The sequence below is a fragment of the Pinus tabuliformis genome, chromosome 3_2 (genome assembly GCF_031772625.1).
Source record: "Pinus tabuliformis cultivar Carrire ecotype Pingquan chromosome 3_2, CPIR1, whole genome shotgun sequence".
Lineage (NCBI taxonomy): Eukaryota > Viridiplantae > Streptophyta > Pinopsida > Pinales > Pinaceae > Pinus > Pinus tabuliformis.
The window spans coordinates 297115080-297132426 of record NC_142302.1 but is presented as its reverse complement, the minus strand read 5'-3'; positions in this window follow the sequence as shown (position 1 = coordinate 297132426).

The window sequence follows — 17347 nt, the reverse complement described above, 5'->3', positions numbered from 1 at the left end:
CTATAGGTGTAAATTTATCTGATGAACAGTGTCCTGAGGCATAAGAAGAGGAAGAGGACATGTCCTATATTCCGTACGCAAGTGAAGTCAATAGCCTGATTTATGCAATGGTATGTACTAGAATAGATATTACATATGTAGTGGGCATATTGAGCAGGTTTATGTCAAAGCCAGGGAAGGAGCATTGGACAACAGTGAAGCATTTTTTCAGGTATTTGCATGGAACTAGTGGTTATCGTCTCTACTACCAGGGGAGACCAGGATTGGACAACGTTTTTGACATCCATGGCTTTGTTGATGTAGACTATGATGGAGATCTAGAATAAAGAATATCTACAATTTGGTATGTGTTTAAGCTATTTAGAGGAGCAGTCAGTTGGATGAGAAAAATAAATTTTGTAGTGGCTCTTTCAACTATAGAGGTTGAATACATGGGAGCCACTCGTGCAAGGAAGGAAGACATTTGGTTGCAGATATTGTGTTCAAGGGTTGGTAAAATGAGCTATAAGGATAGACTGTGATAAACAAAGTGCAATTTTCTTGATAAAGAACCCTTCTTATCATTCAAAGACAAATCACATTGATGTTCAATATCACTTTGTGAGGGATATCGTTGAGGAAAAAAAGGTGTTGTTGGTAAAGGTGGGCACTTTGAGGAATGTTGTAGATTCATTGACGAATTCTATGACCACTGAGAAGATTTCTTGGTGTAGAGAAATAATGGGCATTGTGGGGCAGGACCAATGACTCCTGTGTAGAATATAAAAAAACAAGTGGGAGAATGTTGGGTGTGTGTTATATTCTCTCCACAACTAGTCACATGGTGGGTGGGGGTCATAGGGGGAGTGATATCCTCCCCTGTTCATTGTGTCGTGCACAGAAAGAGGGTCACGAGGAGGGTGGTACACCCACTACATAGGGTCCATCAAAGTGTCCTGAGAAATTTTTTTTCGACCCTACATTAGATGGGTAGACCTACCTATGATTTTGTGCATAGGTTTTGCACATGGTGTTGTGGGGAAAAATGCCTATGCAGGACGATCCTATCCACCTAAGGTGTGACAGTGCCTTAGCAACAAACAAGGACAGCTATTTTGGTTTCTTCCTTTATGAAATGTGAAAGAAGAGAGATAAATAGACTTACCGGTGTCTTCCGTTTGTCCCTTGATCCGGTCTCTCTTCTCTTTGGGAGTTCACAGCTACTTGCCTTCTCACTCGCCCAGCTTCAACAGGTTCATGCAAGATCACAAGAGAACAGCTACTTGCCTTCTTGCTTGTCCAGCTTCAACAGGTTCCTGCAAGATCACAAGAGAACAGCTACTTGCGACAAGAGAAGGACACTACACAAAGACAGATATTCACATTCATAACTAGTTTAGGATTAGAAATAAACCAAATACACTAATGCAATCATACATCAAAGACACATCAGTATATAGGAGAAACCAAGATAAATTTATTGATGAATAACAAGGTTCAGGAGGAGATAAAACCACAAGAGGTCCAATCCAGCACCTCCTTCCCAGCAAATGAAATTCCTATCTTCACCTCCCTTCAAAGCATTAAGCACCCAATGATTCCAATCTCAAACCAACAGCAATTCTTTGCAATAACAAAATTCCAGCCTCTAGATCTCATGGAGAAGAGATCTATATATAGATGTTTAGAGTGAAGATGAGTCAGCTTGTGACCTGACTAGTGTCCTTTTTCTCTGTCAGTTCTTACTTCCACTTGGAGGCTAAGAGCCTCTTACTCATCACTTAGTCGAACTCATCAAGGCAAGTGTCATGGAGGAATCTTCTGGAAGCTTCCACAGTCTTTGACACCTTTCACAAGAACCCTGACATTTGTCACTTTCTGCTCAGCGCACCCTGGTAGTGCTTCTACCTGCATTGCAATCCAACTGGCCAGTGTAACCTCTGCATTTCAACGCAGGCAGCTAGTGGAGCTTCTGAACTGATCCTGAATTGACTTGTTTTTGAGCAGTTTCTGGTGGAGAACTTCTGTGAATTGTTGTGGTTTGCTGGCCTTGTTCCTCTAGGGGTAGGAACAACATGTTTAGGGACTTTGGATCCCTTGGATTATGGACATTTCATGCTTATTGCTGTAAGGCACAAAAATGTCTATAACAGTTGCCCCCTAAAGTATGAGGTCGTTTATCGGGTGAAATGCTTTATTAGGAGGATCCGAAGTTCATTCATTGCTGGGAGGAGACCTGTAATATAATATAATACAATACATTATTTTCATACTTTTTCATGATCTAGCTAAAGCGGGCATTCCCATGCTCAGCCTTATAAATTCATTTTTCTGTACATAGAACAGACAATCGTCTGATGATAGACTGATGATTTTGATGAAATCATCATCCTTTTGGTAGGATGATTATCTGCTGCAATGTTGTACATGTCAATGTCTTTATTTTCTGAATATATATATCGCAGCCCGGATGGATGAAACTAGATCCGGGGTCTTCAATCTCGTCCGATCTTCACTCTAAGTACAAGTCGATCCATGTGAGAATTTCTCTGAAGTCGAACATGGAAAGACATCGCTTCATTACCAGTCAATGATGGAAATTGTTAACAAGCGCGATAGGAATCACCGATAATGATGATGACCCTCAAGGTACTACAGTACAATTCACGTGGTGTGAATAGAGGACTTGGCGTCGAACACCACGCAAAATCTTTCGGTCGAAGGTCATTGATGTATACCTGTCGCCGGAAGTGAGAAACTTGCCATTAAGGCATGCAAGCTTCAAAGTACTGAGGGGGGTGTTCCTAGATCAACTTCTTGGATAATGAGCTGATGTCGACAAGAAGCGATCCATCAAAGGAGGGCCTTAATGAATCCCACATCAATGACACGGAACGGAGCTAATGATTTTGATGGAGGTGAAAACGATCTGGTGATATATGATTCAGGGTGGCGGTCATGAAAGAGTATAATGTATGGTAGTGGATGGGACACGGGTGACTTCTCTGAATGACTTCTCTTGAACATATGGTGACACTGATGCGATGGATTGGTAGCATTACCCCAAATATGGATGGTATGGCGAGACCATGGTGATGTGACTGGTGAATGAAACAACCCAACCCGATTGTGGTACGGAGGAAAAGTGTCATGTTCAAGAGCGACTTGCTACCATCAAAGTTTTCTTTAGTTTCTCCCATTTTTTCCCCAGTCATTGCTGACCAGTACCTCTTTATTTTTGTCAAGCTTGAGGAGGATAACATATGCTTGTTCTATAACCTGCCCTTCGGGCAAGCCCATTGCTATGTTTTAACGAGCCTAGCGATAGGGAAACTCGTTCTCGTCTAAAGACAAGTTTGTCGCTATTTAATCCATTTAACGAGTCTAACGACAAGGATAACTCGGTCCTTTTCATTTTTAGAGAGTCTGAAAAGGTACATAAAGTTAACTCCAAAGGTCCTTTTTCGTCATCTAATCCCTTAAGTCCGAAAAAGTATAAAACAATACAGAAGGGATGAGTTTTCGATCTTTTTAACGAGCCGAATAAAACAAGCGCTCGATCTTTTTGTGCAATAATCCCTCAGGTCCAAAAAGATTAAAATCTAGAGGAGGGATAGCTCTTCCGGTCACTTTAACGAGCTGGAAGGCCAAAACTCGGCAACCTTTTCATATTTTACGAGTCAGATGAAAAGAGCTTAAAGAAGACTCGTCTTTTGAGGAATGAGTGATAAATAGGGGTAGCAGCTGATTCCAGGGAAGGATTGGAATTTCCAAATCACGGCAGTGTCACAAGGATGGCTAGTGAAATCACTCTTCGCAGCTGTTCCTCAAAATGGGTAAACAATCATATGGAGGTGAATGATCGGCCAATGGAAAAGTGGAAGTGGTGGGTAAACATGACCAAGGCTTTAATGGCTGATGATATTACGTTCACCGCAGTTATCTACCGGAATAGTTCATTTTTTAACGAGCTTAAACATTTGCTCGATCTTATGTTTATTTTTTAGCGAGCATGAACTATGCGCTAAAACTGCTCGGATCTTGCGTTTATTTTTTAACGAGCATGAACTGTGTGCTAAAACTGCTCAATTATCCAGTCATAAGATAAGAATGTCTCATTAAGATTCTATTTTTTATGGAGCTTCCCCTATCAAGCTTTGCTCTGGATCCTTTCTTTATGCAAGTTAGGAAACGACTAATCCAAAAAAAACAGATAAATAACCGCTCTTTGCTTGCAATCCAAAAGGTTTGCATGCCCCCAGGTATAAAACAGAGTTTCAAGGTTACCTCTACTTCATCTTCCGCCAAAACAATTGTTTTACTGAGAGAGGCCTACCTCTTTCAGGCTATCCAAAGATTGTTCTGTTATTCTTTCAAAAAAACGCTTCTTCGGCGGTGTCTACCGAGATAGACAAAGGTGAGGCGCCAAACACATAGCTTTGACAAGAGAATCTTATTCTAGAATAACCCCTCTTCCAAGACAGACGGGGTACAGACTAGTCATATTCTCCCGCGGAAACCTACCTTATACCCAAAGTTTTCCTGCCGAAGCAGGCCAGGACGCATGCACCCTGGGTTCCAGTCATATCCTTCCGAATCACTCACGCTCATCGGGAGGACGGACCATGGGTTGAGACATTTCTTGAGTGAAGAGACCATTTAGGGATGGTATATGACTATTTGCGATGCGTGATCCAGGGAATGAAAGTTGGTCCACGAGCTTGACCATTCTTCCTTCATGCAGAAAACACATTACTCTAAAGAGTGATGAGACGACGGCTCCCATGCAATATATATAGTCTCGCCCAAGGAGTAGGTTATAATCCAAGGGTCCTTGAACGACCATCACGTTCATTTGAACGGTCTTCCCTTTCAATGTTATTGGCACATTGGGGAGGATCCCTAAAGGTCGACTGGTTCCCTTATCGAAGCCTGTCAGATTTCTCATTTCAGGTAAAAGCGTTGGTGAACCAAGTGCTTTCCAAGCAATAGAGGAAAGGATACTCACAGATGCCCACTCATCAATGATAGTGCCAGTCATTACCATTCTGTATATTGGACAATAATTCTGAATGGTATGGCTGTAGGCAACCGGGGTCTGCCTAGTTGGTTCCAGTGGAAGGACACAACTAGGTTGCTTGGTGGTGGGACCGAATATACAGCCGGGTATGACCCTGACGAAGTTCCTTCCTGCGATAAAGGAATGGGCACATTGCCCCCTTGTTCGTCGGAGTCTGTGTTGATGAAGAGAATTTGGACGGTGTCGTCTTCATTCTCCTCTGTGATGGTATCATTCGAGGATAGAGCCTCTGAAGGCAAAACCGGGTCAACTGCCGCCTCAACCTTTTGACTTTCGTCAGGTATGGATTCAGATGGTTCATCCTCAATGATAGGTGCTTCGGCTGACCACCTGGGCGGGTCAGCCAGATTCTCAACTGGTGAAGGACTTGGTAGGAGTTTTTGATATCCAGGAGGAAGTTGCGCTCGTAAAATCGAGCGATCTTCCAAAACTCTCTTAGCTTCGTCTAAGAAGGGACAACAGTGGATGGCATGGTTTCATTCACACAGTTTGCAGGGAAATCTAGCTTTCCCTCTCTGTCCTGTGGCTTCACTTTCACTAGTTGACGGTGTGCTATCAACATGGCTATCAGAGGTTGACGCAACCGAATTGTGCAAGCGGGGAGACCAGTCCCTTAGTATCCGAGGGATGCAGGGACAATCTCTGTGGAAGTGGTCTCCCTTGCATATGACACATGGCGATTTAGGCCTAGTTAGTGCAGTGTGTGGATTTTCGTTAGATGCCTTTTGCTTGCCCCCAGTCGCTTTTGGCTCCTTCTTCTTCTTCTCTCTCTTCTTCTTCTCCTTCTTCTCTTTGGGAGCTTGGCTTTTTCCAGCTCTACCATGCGAAGAGGAAGGAGGAGAGGAAGAGTTATAGGAAGTAGAAGGCTGGTGGGCAGCTCTAGACTGATCTAACTGTTGATTCGGCTGTTCAGGATTAGTGGTGTTTCGAACAACATTAGTTGAGAAGAGCCAGACAGGCAAGCCTATTGTCAGTCCTGGAAGCGACAACGTGGCCATATGGGGCGCTCCAACATCTCCCCAAGAGGAGAAGGGACTAGGATTTCCACCAAGGGGAATTCCTTGGTTGGAGGGCTCCATTTTCTCAACTGAAAGATCAACGCGGGAATAAGGGTGATTGATTATTCCGTTAAAATAAATTTTAATGACGCTTTAGACACAACTTGCTTTTTCAGTTTTAAAGAGTCGAGAGAAAGCTAAAGATGACTCTCGTCGCCTTCGATGTTTTAACGAGCCCGAAGTGACAAATGCTCGGGTGGACTTTTTCTGTTATAGAGTCTGAAAAAGGCCAAAAGGAACTGCTCTGGAGATCTAGGCAGAGGGTGTGCCAAACCAATCACAAAACTGCAGAATACGTTTTACGGTACGACAGTCAATCTTCCCGAATGCTGTGTTCGGTGCATTGCGATCAGTAGGGCGGTCGACACGGCTTCCTAAGGATAAAGGTTTTCAGCCTATAGGGGTCTCCCAATATATACGCGACGGTACGTGGGAGCACAATTCGTACTGGCACTTTTGGTCTCTCAGGAGGAATCACCCACCATCAGCGAGGCCAACAGATACCAGGTTTAACGACACCGGAACACGTCTCTATCCTAGACCTCTATGTTGTGTGTTATGTTATAAAGCGTTATTAAGTTCATTCGGTTTATTTTATGTTGATCTTTCTTAGAATTTTTCCTTTTGAGGTTCACCACGAGATGTATAGACAACTTCCTAAATGCAGTCTAAAAGATGATAAGCAAATTTTATCTCTTTTTCAACAATGAAAATCCTAGCTACAAAGGGAAAAGAAAGACACCATCTTTTCTCAAAGAGCAATCAACACACTCTAACAATGCACTTTTCCTAAATCAACATGCAAGATGCAAATGCACAATGCAAGTGTTTGTTTTCCGCTTTCTTAGTATTGATGCCTACAAAGAAAGCTTTTTGCACAACTTTGAATTTGCTTTTAAATGATCACTACAAACAAGTTTACTTTTTCGAAATCAGAAAGGGTAGAAGAGATTACAACACTTAACGATTTTTCAAAAAGAACTACTTGTTTTGACACTTAAAAGGGACAAAGTCAAACCAAAAGCAAAAATGAATGTATAACCAATCTGTAAACAGCCAATGAACTCTCTCCTAAGATCACAATCAATAGATCTGAATCAAGGGCTACAGGATGACTATTTCACTCATGCAAAAGGAGACTGTAAATGACGCCACAAACAAATAAAAACACTCACAGTCTTTTGTACAAAAGGAGGCGGAATTTAAGTAGAGAAAAGGGGTTATCAGACTGGTACCTATGCTGGTTACAGGCTGCAAAAATCAGAGATCAAAACAAGGCAAAACAGAGCAGAGAACCCCAGCTGCACAAGGCAAAACTGGATCAGCGCACCTGTATAGAAGGGAAACTGAATTTCAGTACAGGTAGCCTTCACGGGAACTGCGTTGAAATGCAGAGTCTCTTCACAGAGTCTGCACTGAAGAAACGAGAGTTGTTTTCTCTGGGTTCTGGGTCACGGTTTGCTATTTAATCTACAGTTTCAGGCCAAATCAAAGTAACAAACAAGGTGCAATCAAAGGGATGCTTTTAGGGATGACTAAGATCTATCACAAAGGATCATCAAATCATTTGTGAGTCCATCATTCAAATCATAGACAAATCCAGTGATTGGATCAGAGCGGCAACTGCTGCTGTTGAGTCTATGAAATAAACAAGGATAGAAACACAAATAAAATGACTAAACAAATTCCCCCAGTGGAGTCGCCAATTTGTTGTGGGGAAAAATGCCTATGCAGGACGATACTATCCACCTAAGGTGTGACAGTGCCTTAGCAACAAACAAGGACAGCTATTCTGGTTTCTTCCTTTATGAAATGTGAAAGAAGAGAGATAAATAGACTTACCGGTGTCTTCCGTTTGTCCCTCGATCCGGTCTCTCTTCTCTTTGGGAATTCACAGCTACTTGCCTTCTCACTCGCCCAGCTTCAACAGGTTCATGCAAGATCACAAGAGAACAACTACTTGCCTTCTTGCTTGTCTAGCTTCAACGGGTTCCTGCAAGATCACAAGAGAACAGCTACTTGCGACAAGAGAAGGACACTACACAAAGACAGATATTCACATTCATAACTAGTTTAGGATTAGAAATAAACCAAATACACTAATGCAATCATACATCAAAGACACATCAGTATATAGGAGAAACCAAGATAACTTTATTGATGAATAACAAGGTTCAGGAGGAGATACAACCACAAGATGTCCAATCTAGCACCTCCTTCGCAGCAAATGAAATTCCTATCTTCACCTCCCTTCAAAGCATTAAGCACCCAATGATTCCAATCTCAAATCAACAGCAATTCTTTGCAATAACAAAATTCCAGCCTCTAGATCTCATGGAGAAGAGATCTATATATAGATGTTTAGAGTGAAGATGAGTCAGCTTGTGACCTGACTAGTGTCCTCTTTCTCTGTCAGTTCTTACTTCCACTTGGAGGCTAAGAGCCTCTTACTCATCACTTAGTCGAACTCATCAAGGCAAGTGTCATGGAGGAATCTTCTGGAAGCTTCCACAATCTTTGACACCTTTCACAAGAACCCTGACATTTGTCACTTTCCACTCAGCGCACCCTGGTAGTGCTTCTACCTGCGTTGCAATGCAACTGGCCAGTGTAACCTCTGCATTTCAACGCAGGCAGCTAGTGGAGCTTCTGAATTGATCCTGAATTGACTTGTTTTTGAGCAGTTTCTGGTGGAGAACTTCTGTGAATTGCTATGGTTTGCTGGCCTTGTTCCTCTTGGGGTAGGAACAACATGTTTAGGGACTTTGGATCCCTTGGATTATGGACATTTCATGCGTATTTCTGTAAGGCACAAAAATGTCTATAACACATGGTTATGGGCACAATGGTTTTCTACCCATGGTATTCGGTAGATCTGGTTAGGGGATCTATGGTAATGTTCTAATCCAGTGTTAATGGATTAGGGTTTATGATTGCTTCAGCATGTATATATATGCATTGTAACATTGAAAAGAACATAATGAAAATGAATCTGGTATTCCCAGTTTTAGGATCTAGAGGAAAATATTTGTGTATATCTATTTTATGTTTTATGTTTCTTGCCATTGTTTATTTTATATTTTTTAGAATTCATGTGTAGGTAATTTTTATACAAGGTTGAAACCTAAACTTTGTTGAAAAGGCTTCATTAAATTCATAGCATGTAAGATCTAAGTCATTTTCTACATATAGTTGAGTGTTTGAGTATACTGGCAAGTTTACTAGTGTTTTCTCAACTACTTTCTCGGTACTGCTTTTAGTGCTATCCTTTTAAGCAGTTCTCTCAGGTGCCATGGTAATAGTTACTATTGGAGAGAAGTTATCAACAACTGTGGTGCCTGTGGGACATAAAATGCACTCATGGAAAGCAAACATTAGCTTTTGCAAATCTAACAAGAAAACAATATTAGGCAGGAAATTCGTGCACTAGTGAGAAAGAATGCGCAATTTTCCTGAGAAAGTGAGGGAGACTAGTTTTTGGAATTGTACATTGCATAGCCCCACCATCCAGTGTGTAGCTTGAAGCTTGAGATTGCACAATGTGCAGTCCAGCCTGGGAAGTGACTGGGAGAGACTATGTATTGCGTAGTCTTAGTGGCCAAGGGGTAGAAGGAGCCCTGGAACTGCATAATGCATAGTTGGGATAGCCTATACTATGCACTAAACAGTCTCAAAATCCAACCCTCAGCTTGATCTTCTGAATTTTTCAATGTTGAGTTGGGGAAATGTGAGCACAGGTTAAGGGAAAGGACAAATTCTGCCCCCAGGAACTGTGGGAAACAAGCAGATCTGAAAGATAATGAAAGTAACAAAACATAGATATGATTAGGTGTTCATGGATCACTATCAATCAAGTGAAAAATCTAAAAGATGGAAGGAAAATAAAAAATGTGAGGAGGGTCGTCGAATTGGTGATCGTCGGTATGAAAAAACAAGAAAATTAATATGACACCTATGAAAGGAAAATGACAAATTGAAACAACACTTCTAAAAGATAAAACATGTTAAAATACCAACAACCACAAATATGAACAAGGAAAATAGCACTCATATAAGCGAAATGACAAAATATGATAGATAAAGCGGTAAAAGATGACAAAGCAAAACTCAGCCAGAAAGCGACGACAACTCCACCAAAGGTTCCTTGATCTCCTTCAGAATTCTCGATCTATAACATTGAATGTAAAAATGAGCTCTGGAGGCATCTATTAATAATATTTCGGCATATTGGGGTTTATGATGACCATGCCTAAAATTAAGAAAAAATCGACACTTGGTGGAAATTTCTAAAAATATGGATTGTGGAACCTTGAGGAAACTAATGGTGGATCCCTAATTTCTATGGATTTTTCTTGCTTTTTATTTTTCTTCTTATTTTTTTTGGGAAAATATGCATGCACATTGTTGGGAAATATTGCACAATTATGGGGAGTTGGGCAACTTTTTGGCTTAGTGCATTGCATAGTTTCTAAGTTCAAGGAGACGATTCCTAGTTTCTGACCTTAGTGATGGGATTCCATCCCTGACTGCACAGTTCCCAAGCTCAAAGTTGAGCTTCCTATTATGATTTTGCAATTTCCATCATTAAGGCTATCTTTCCCTCATGGATTGTGTAGTTTTTGGAGGTAAGAGCAAAACTACTCCAGGATCAAGTCAGAAGGTTAGATTGCGACTCAAAAGATCAGTTAAGTATGGAAAAGAGAAAAGAAAAAATATATAAAATTACTAATTTTTGATGAGACCACGAATACTTGATGATAGGAAAAGGTAAGTGCATGTCATTAGAAAGGAAGGCTCCAAAATCAAAGCATATGCAATATTTTGTAGGGTAGTTGTAGCCGCTACAACACTTAGTGACACATTAGTAGAACTCCAACTCTCTGTATGGGTCTTGTCTCATGCAAAATAGGTCTAATTCTTTAGGAAGTATTGTTTAGTTCATAAATTACCATAGATTACTTACTTGGCTTGTGTTAAATATATAGTCCCTATCATTCTCTTGATTGGAATGACACTTAACCAAATCAAGTAAGACAAAGGTGTCTCAATTGGGGATGTGGATTATTTAGATGCACAAGTGGAAAGAAATATCATAGTCTTAGTTTTCATCTCTGGTGTTCCTCTGTTGCCAGTAGGCCTAAAGAGTACCTGGACAAAGTCACTTCATGAACACAAACATTTCTCCACTACGAGCGAGCCTAGACAACACCCCGATGGAGTTGCTAGCTTCACCTCTCTACACAGGAAGCCTTTCTCTTCTTTCATTTTTATTTTTTCATTTCGTTCATAGAATTATGCATAGGAACTTATTGATTTAATGAGGTGAAAGATGGATCCTGAATTATTCAGATAAAATGAGGCTCTCTGTTAAGAGAAGGATATTTATATATACCTCTAACACACCTATTAAGGTTTTCCTCCCCTCCTTACTCTACTTGACTTGACTAAGAAGGACTAACTGAAAATAAAACACTGATTAGAGTAGGTGGTACCAGCTATAATTTCAAGCATTATGATTCCACTATGGTTTCCTCTGAAAGGAACCTATTTTCCATCAAGGTATCATCAACTAAAGAATTCAAGGCTCACGTAAAGATAGGGAATAAACAAATAACCAAGCGTTGATAGTAGTAAAACTTCCTCGTGAAATTCACCATGCTTACTTCAAAAATGAAACATGGTATCATGCTTAAGTAATTCTATGACCAAAAGAAAATAAAAAAAATAAAATATTAGAGAAAAAAGTTAATCAAAGAAAACAAGACAAGTCAAAACAACAAAGATAAACACACAACTACTCCTACTCCCATCCTATAGAGAATAGGCCAAACTCACATCAAATGAAAATTCCAATGTAGGCATCGACACATTGGCTGGCCTATGTAAGCGAGGGAATTCATATCAAGAAATAATTTCAAGCATAAACATAAACAAGAAAGCTAAGTCAATGCATACCAGGACGTTCGAATTTTGAAAATTCATCCAGAAAAGTATGAAAGAAACGCACATGGAAAGAAATCTACAGATGCATTATCATGTTTAGACACACTACGACTTGAAGATATGCAACAACAAACTTTTGAATTGTACAAATAGGTTATCATAAAGAAAGAATAAAATTTTTGTTTTGGACTCATTCTCCCGAGACATGACTCCTCCAATGACTGATTGACTGGATTGTGTAATGCAGATGGAGGACGTGAAAATTGTGAGAGCGATTGATTTCAATATGTGCAATAGTATGATGAGGAGACCTCAAAGATACATCATTTTTCTTATCAAAATTAGATCTTATCTCAATACCTCAAGAACTTGACATAAGCATCATCTTGGGCTAAAGTTCCTCGACAGCTTGTGGAAGTTCCAAATCATTAGAAGGTAGATCATCAAATGCCGACGACTTAGAAAAATCAACAGCAGAAAAATTAGAATCATGATCAAATGAATAATTGAAAAGATCACGATAGCCATGATCAGAAAGTTCAATATAAAAAATAGAGGCATAATCATGATATCATGAATTATAAATAGGGGAAGATATAAAACAAGAAATTTCACCCTGTAATTCTTCATAATGATGAGATGATAGATTAGGGAGATTTAAAAGAGCATATTTTTCCTCTCCGCATCTGAATGAAAAATGACATTCCACTTGTTCTAAAAATTATTGGAACTAATAATATCATTAGAAACTAAATTTTTGCAATATTCAACAAGAATGACAGAATCGTCAAAAATGTTAGGATAATGAGGGAGAGGTGCGGAAGGATAAAAATTAACCTTCATTGCATATTTTTTTTCATATGTTGTCTCCCACACATAGTCATCGTAAACGATATTGCAAGTTTTCTGCAGAACACAAACTCCATCCATAACTTCATCCTCATGAGAATTTGGATAAAAATTCTAAACATACGAACAGAACAACTCATAATTCAGAGGACCAAAGGAACATAATGAAGAAGGATGAGGAGATAACACTTCATTGCGAATGTTAAGTTCACAGTCCAAACTTGCACTAGAATTCTGAATCTATGGGGTGGGAGAAGATGGTGGTAAATTAGCAGATGAATTCTCATGTTCCCCACCTCAACCTATGGAACTAGAGCTATTTTATTTAGAAGGAGACGAAGGGTCACTCGGAGCAACAACTTCATATGTTGCATATTTTGAAGCTTTAATACCACAATATGTTGGGACACATTCAAAAGATTCATATTCGTGTGGATTCATCGAAATGTGAACAAGAAATTAGAATTTATCTTTCACTAAAGGAAAATCAACATCATCTTAAAAAAAAAAAAAATGAAATGATTGTGAAAATCATCAAGAGGTTCATGAGGCACTTTTTGCAATCTCATATCTTTCTTGAACATGGATTTGTAATCATACCTATTAAAGGCGCAATGAAGTTATTTGGAAAGATGTTCGAAAGAGTGTATGCAAGCAACATGAAATGTGTAACACCATTCCCTTACATGGCCTTCGAACGTAAGAGTGAACAATGTATTAGTAGCCTCCTCACAATGAATATTATGCTTCATGCAAAATTCAAGAAAACAAGTAATGTGCTCGAAGAAGGTTGTTTCATCCTGGCCATTGAATTTAGGATTTGAGAATCCATTAATGATTTCGACCAACAGTGTTAATTTTTAGGTTTTATAAAAACATGTTGGGTCTAAGATATGGGAGGAATCCATTAACAACAGTCGAAAGTTCAAATGGACTTCATGGGCTAATCTTATCATCTCACCCTCCTTCTAGCGATAGAAATGTTGATGGTTCTAGATGTGCCAACATTCAGGGGATATTCACAATATGAAGTCCCAATTAGACCTCACACTCTCTAGTGTAGGTGTCCCAGTAGTGGGTGTTAATGATATGCCTTGGTTGTGAATACGCATAAAGTGATGTATGATGAATTTGGTGAGAGAAAGTGTGTGACCATCCAGAAAGTTAACTCCAATGCATGGATGTTCCAACACATAACGGGAAAAGAGGTGATCCTCTTAGAAGCATGTAATAGTACACAATATGAAATGAATATATGAGCATAAGGACATCACAATATACTATGTGAAATAGTTCACAAGTTAAACATGATGAATTAATACAACAACACACATTCAACAAGATTCATGCCAATCTAAACAAAATAGTTCGTAATAATAAGTTTAAGTCAAATAAAATAAATTGAAAATACAAAAATAATAGTCCTACTATATTAACAACATATGCATGAAAGTGTGTGAGTTTTGATATTTTATTAAAGTGAAAGCTACAATCATATATACACCATCAATAAACCACTGGCCCCAATAGTTGAATGTGAAGTCAAAAACACTTGCTCCTCCAAATAAATATACCACTATACACCCTCTACAATACGTAGAATCCATGGCTCTCACAAAAATCCCAAACTCTTTCTAATCCTAAGCCTAGACAAAATATTGGATCCAAAAATCCGTTTATGCAAGTTATGATGATCTATTTATAACAAGAGGGGGTGACTCTTCAACAACCCTTTCTGACTTTTGGACTACCCTGATGAAACTTCAAATTATCTATAAAATAACTCATTACATTACATCACGACTCTTCACATTCCAATATTGACACTTGGAATTCCACTTACAAATTAACTACAAATAATATTACAATTTAGACTCATACCCATATAAGAAAAAATAGGTTAGAGCCAACTATATAGCCTAACAAGACAAAATACTATGATGCTTGAGTTTAGGGAAACTGTAGCTAAACAACTTCCACTTTATTTTTGTCACTCACGTAGCATTTCCAAGATTAGTATTGTGCGATTAAATCCCCAAAATGTGTGATAGTTTTTGGATGGAAGCAGACTCTAGCCTCAATGGGATCCAGGTACAATGACTTGGAACCAGTTTCAACTTCCTTCTGAAGCATGATCAATATTGTCCACACTTCGACATGGCCAACAATATAATTGTGCATGTTTTGTCTTTTCACCTGCAAGTCCTCCTTGGTGGAAATCTATCTCAGCTACTCCAAGTATTCCTCTATCTCCTTCTTGAACTGGTTCCTGGGTTTGGCTTCAGTGAGTAAGCCAACTGATGGGATCATGTGGGTCTTAACCAAGAAATACGGATTGTTGTATATTCATGCATACGAGGCCTACATGTTACCAATAAATGAGGCAAGTTGTTTGTTGTTCTGGAGAAACATACACAATCTTTCTTTCTCCATCTCTTCATGTTGCTTAATTTTATTACCAAAGTCAACTAGTGCCCCTTTATATCACCTTTTCCATTTCTCCATGGTGTTGATTGCAACTTGCAAATTTTTGAGAGTTTTGACAAAGTCTTTACATTACTACAGTAAACCATGCATGTGGAAAACCTTCTTATGCATGGTAAAAATCTCCTCATAGAGATCCCACATGGTTTATCCAAATGTTGATACTTTATTAAGTATCATTGTCTTCATTTCCTCTAGGTGGACCTATGCAGAAGTTGCATTATGAGCTACTGCATGGAGCTATCACCCTATAATGTGCCTCCTCCAATACTTACCCACTTTCACCCACTTTCCCTGGGTAAACATGAGTTGAGGGTCACTGTGATAAGACTCAACCTTCTATATGACCTTAAGGAAATGGAGTAAAAAACCTAAGACATTACTAACTTCCCTTAGGCACAAGAGGACCTCCAGGATAAAACTAACCCCTCAAGATGTCCAAACCTTGATATAACTCTCTACTTCCATGACTTAGGACTCCAATCTCTCCCTTTCTAAGACATCCAAGTGACTATGGGTCTCTATTCACTCCCAAAGAACTTCTTCCTAGTGGCTATGGATTTTTCTGCTTAGTTCTATGCCGAGGACTCTGAATTCTTAGAGAAAAGGCCTGTAAGCCAAAATCTCAAACCAAGACTTGACCTGACCTTCTGCAACTGAGACTAAAATTCTTCCAAACACTCGGTAAATATGTAACCTACAGGTCATGAATGCAAGTTTGAACATAAGGGACTGAAAACTTATCTGATGCTATATAAGAAGGGTCACTACCTTCTCGCATTAGTTGTTATAATGCCAATTAGGTCTTGCATTCAGTATTCATTCAGTTACCAATAAAAAAATGGAAAGAGCATTGATTGAGAACTGTCATATAACCATGCTTATAACCATAATATAACCAGATAAATAACAATGAGAGAACAACCATTAAAGGCACATAATAACAAGTACATTTCATTATTCAAAGGAAAAGAAACTTAGCTCGTATTAAACGTAGGAATTAACCAACCAGGTTTGGGACTTCCATGCACCACTAGACCATAGAATGGCTAAACCAAATATTTCTTTCAGCTAATCACCCCCATCCCATATTCCAATCTGAATGTGGTATCTCATGGGATAAACCAACCCAAAACACAACCAAGTGAATTCAGAGGTTAAACCACCTCCACCCTCACCATAATGTGATCTAACCTAAACTGGTGTCGAGATCACAAAACCAAAATGAGCTTGGCTACCTCAAAATTTCTTCTCCAATACCTTGAGGAATTTTCCCATGTCCAACCTTAGTCTTTACCATGTATCTTTCCATTACTAGTCAAGGGATTCCTAGGCCTTTGGGAATTCTCCTCAGACCACCTCACCCAGATCCAAAATCTTGTGGCAATCCAAATCTAAAACTGATAACAACCCCATCACAACATGTCTATTCGTAAATGAGAAGGATAGGCTAAAATCCACTTTCCAACCCAGTAAAACCCATTCTAGTGACAATGAAGAACCACATACCAGCATTCACATAACATGCATGTCAAAACAAGCTAGGAAATTATACATACAACCTGTTACCTACAAGTATTCCCATTGAAGCTCCTTGATCCAACTTTTCCTTCCTTGATCCTTACTTTCCTTTGTTTTTCTTTGCTTTCTTTTGCTTTCCATTCCTTGCTTTTCCTTATTTTGCTTTCTTGCTTTCCTTGTCCTCTTGGTTCTCTTCTCCTCTCTAAGACTAATTCCAAAACTGAACTAAGAAAAGGCTACTAGCTAATTCTCTGATGTATTTTTATTATTGATGCCTATAATTTCTTCATTTTCCCTTATTTTCCTTCAATTTCCTCCTCACATGCAACCTGTGACCTTTCACCTCCATTTTATCCTAATTTCGTTTATTTTCATAAAATAAATGCCAAACTTACTATTTAATCTTTCCAAAGCCTTAACCATTTCCTTTTCC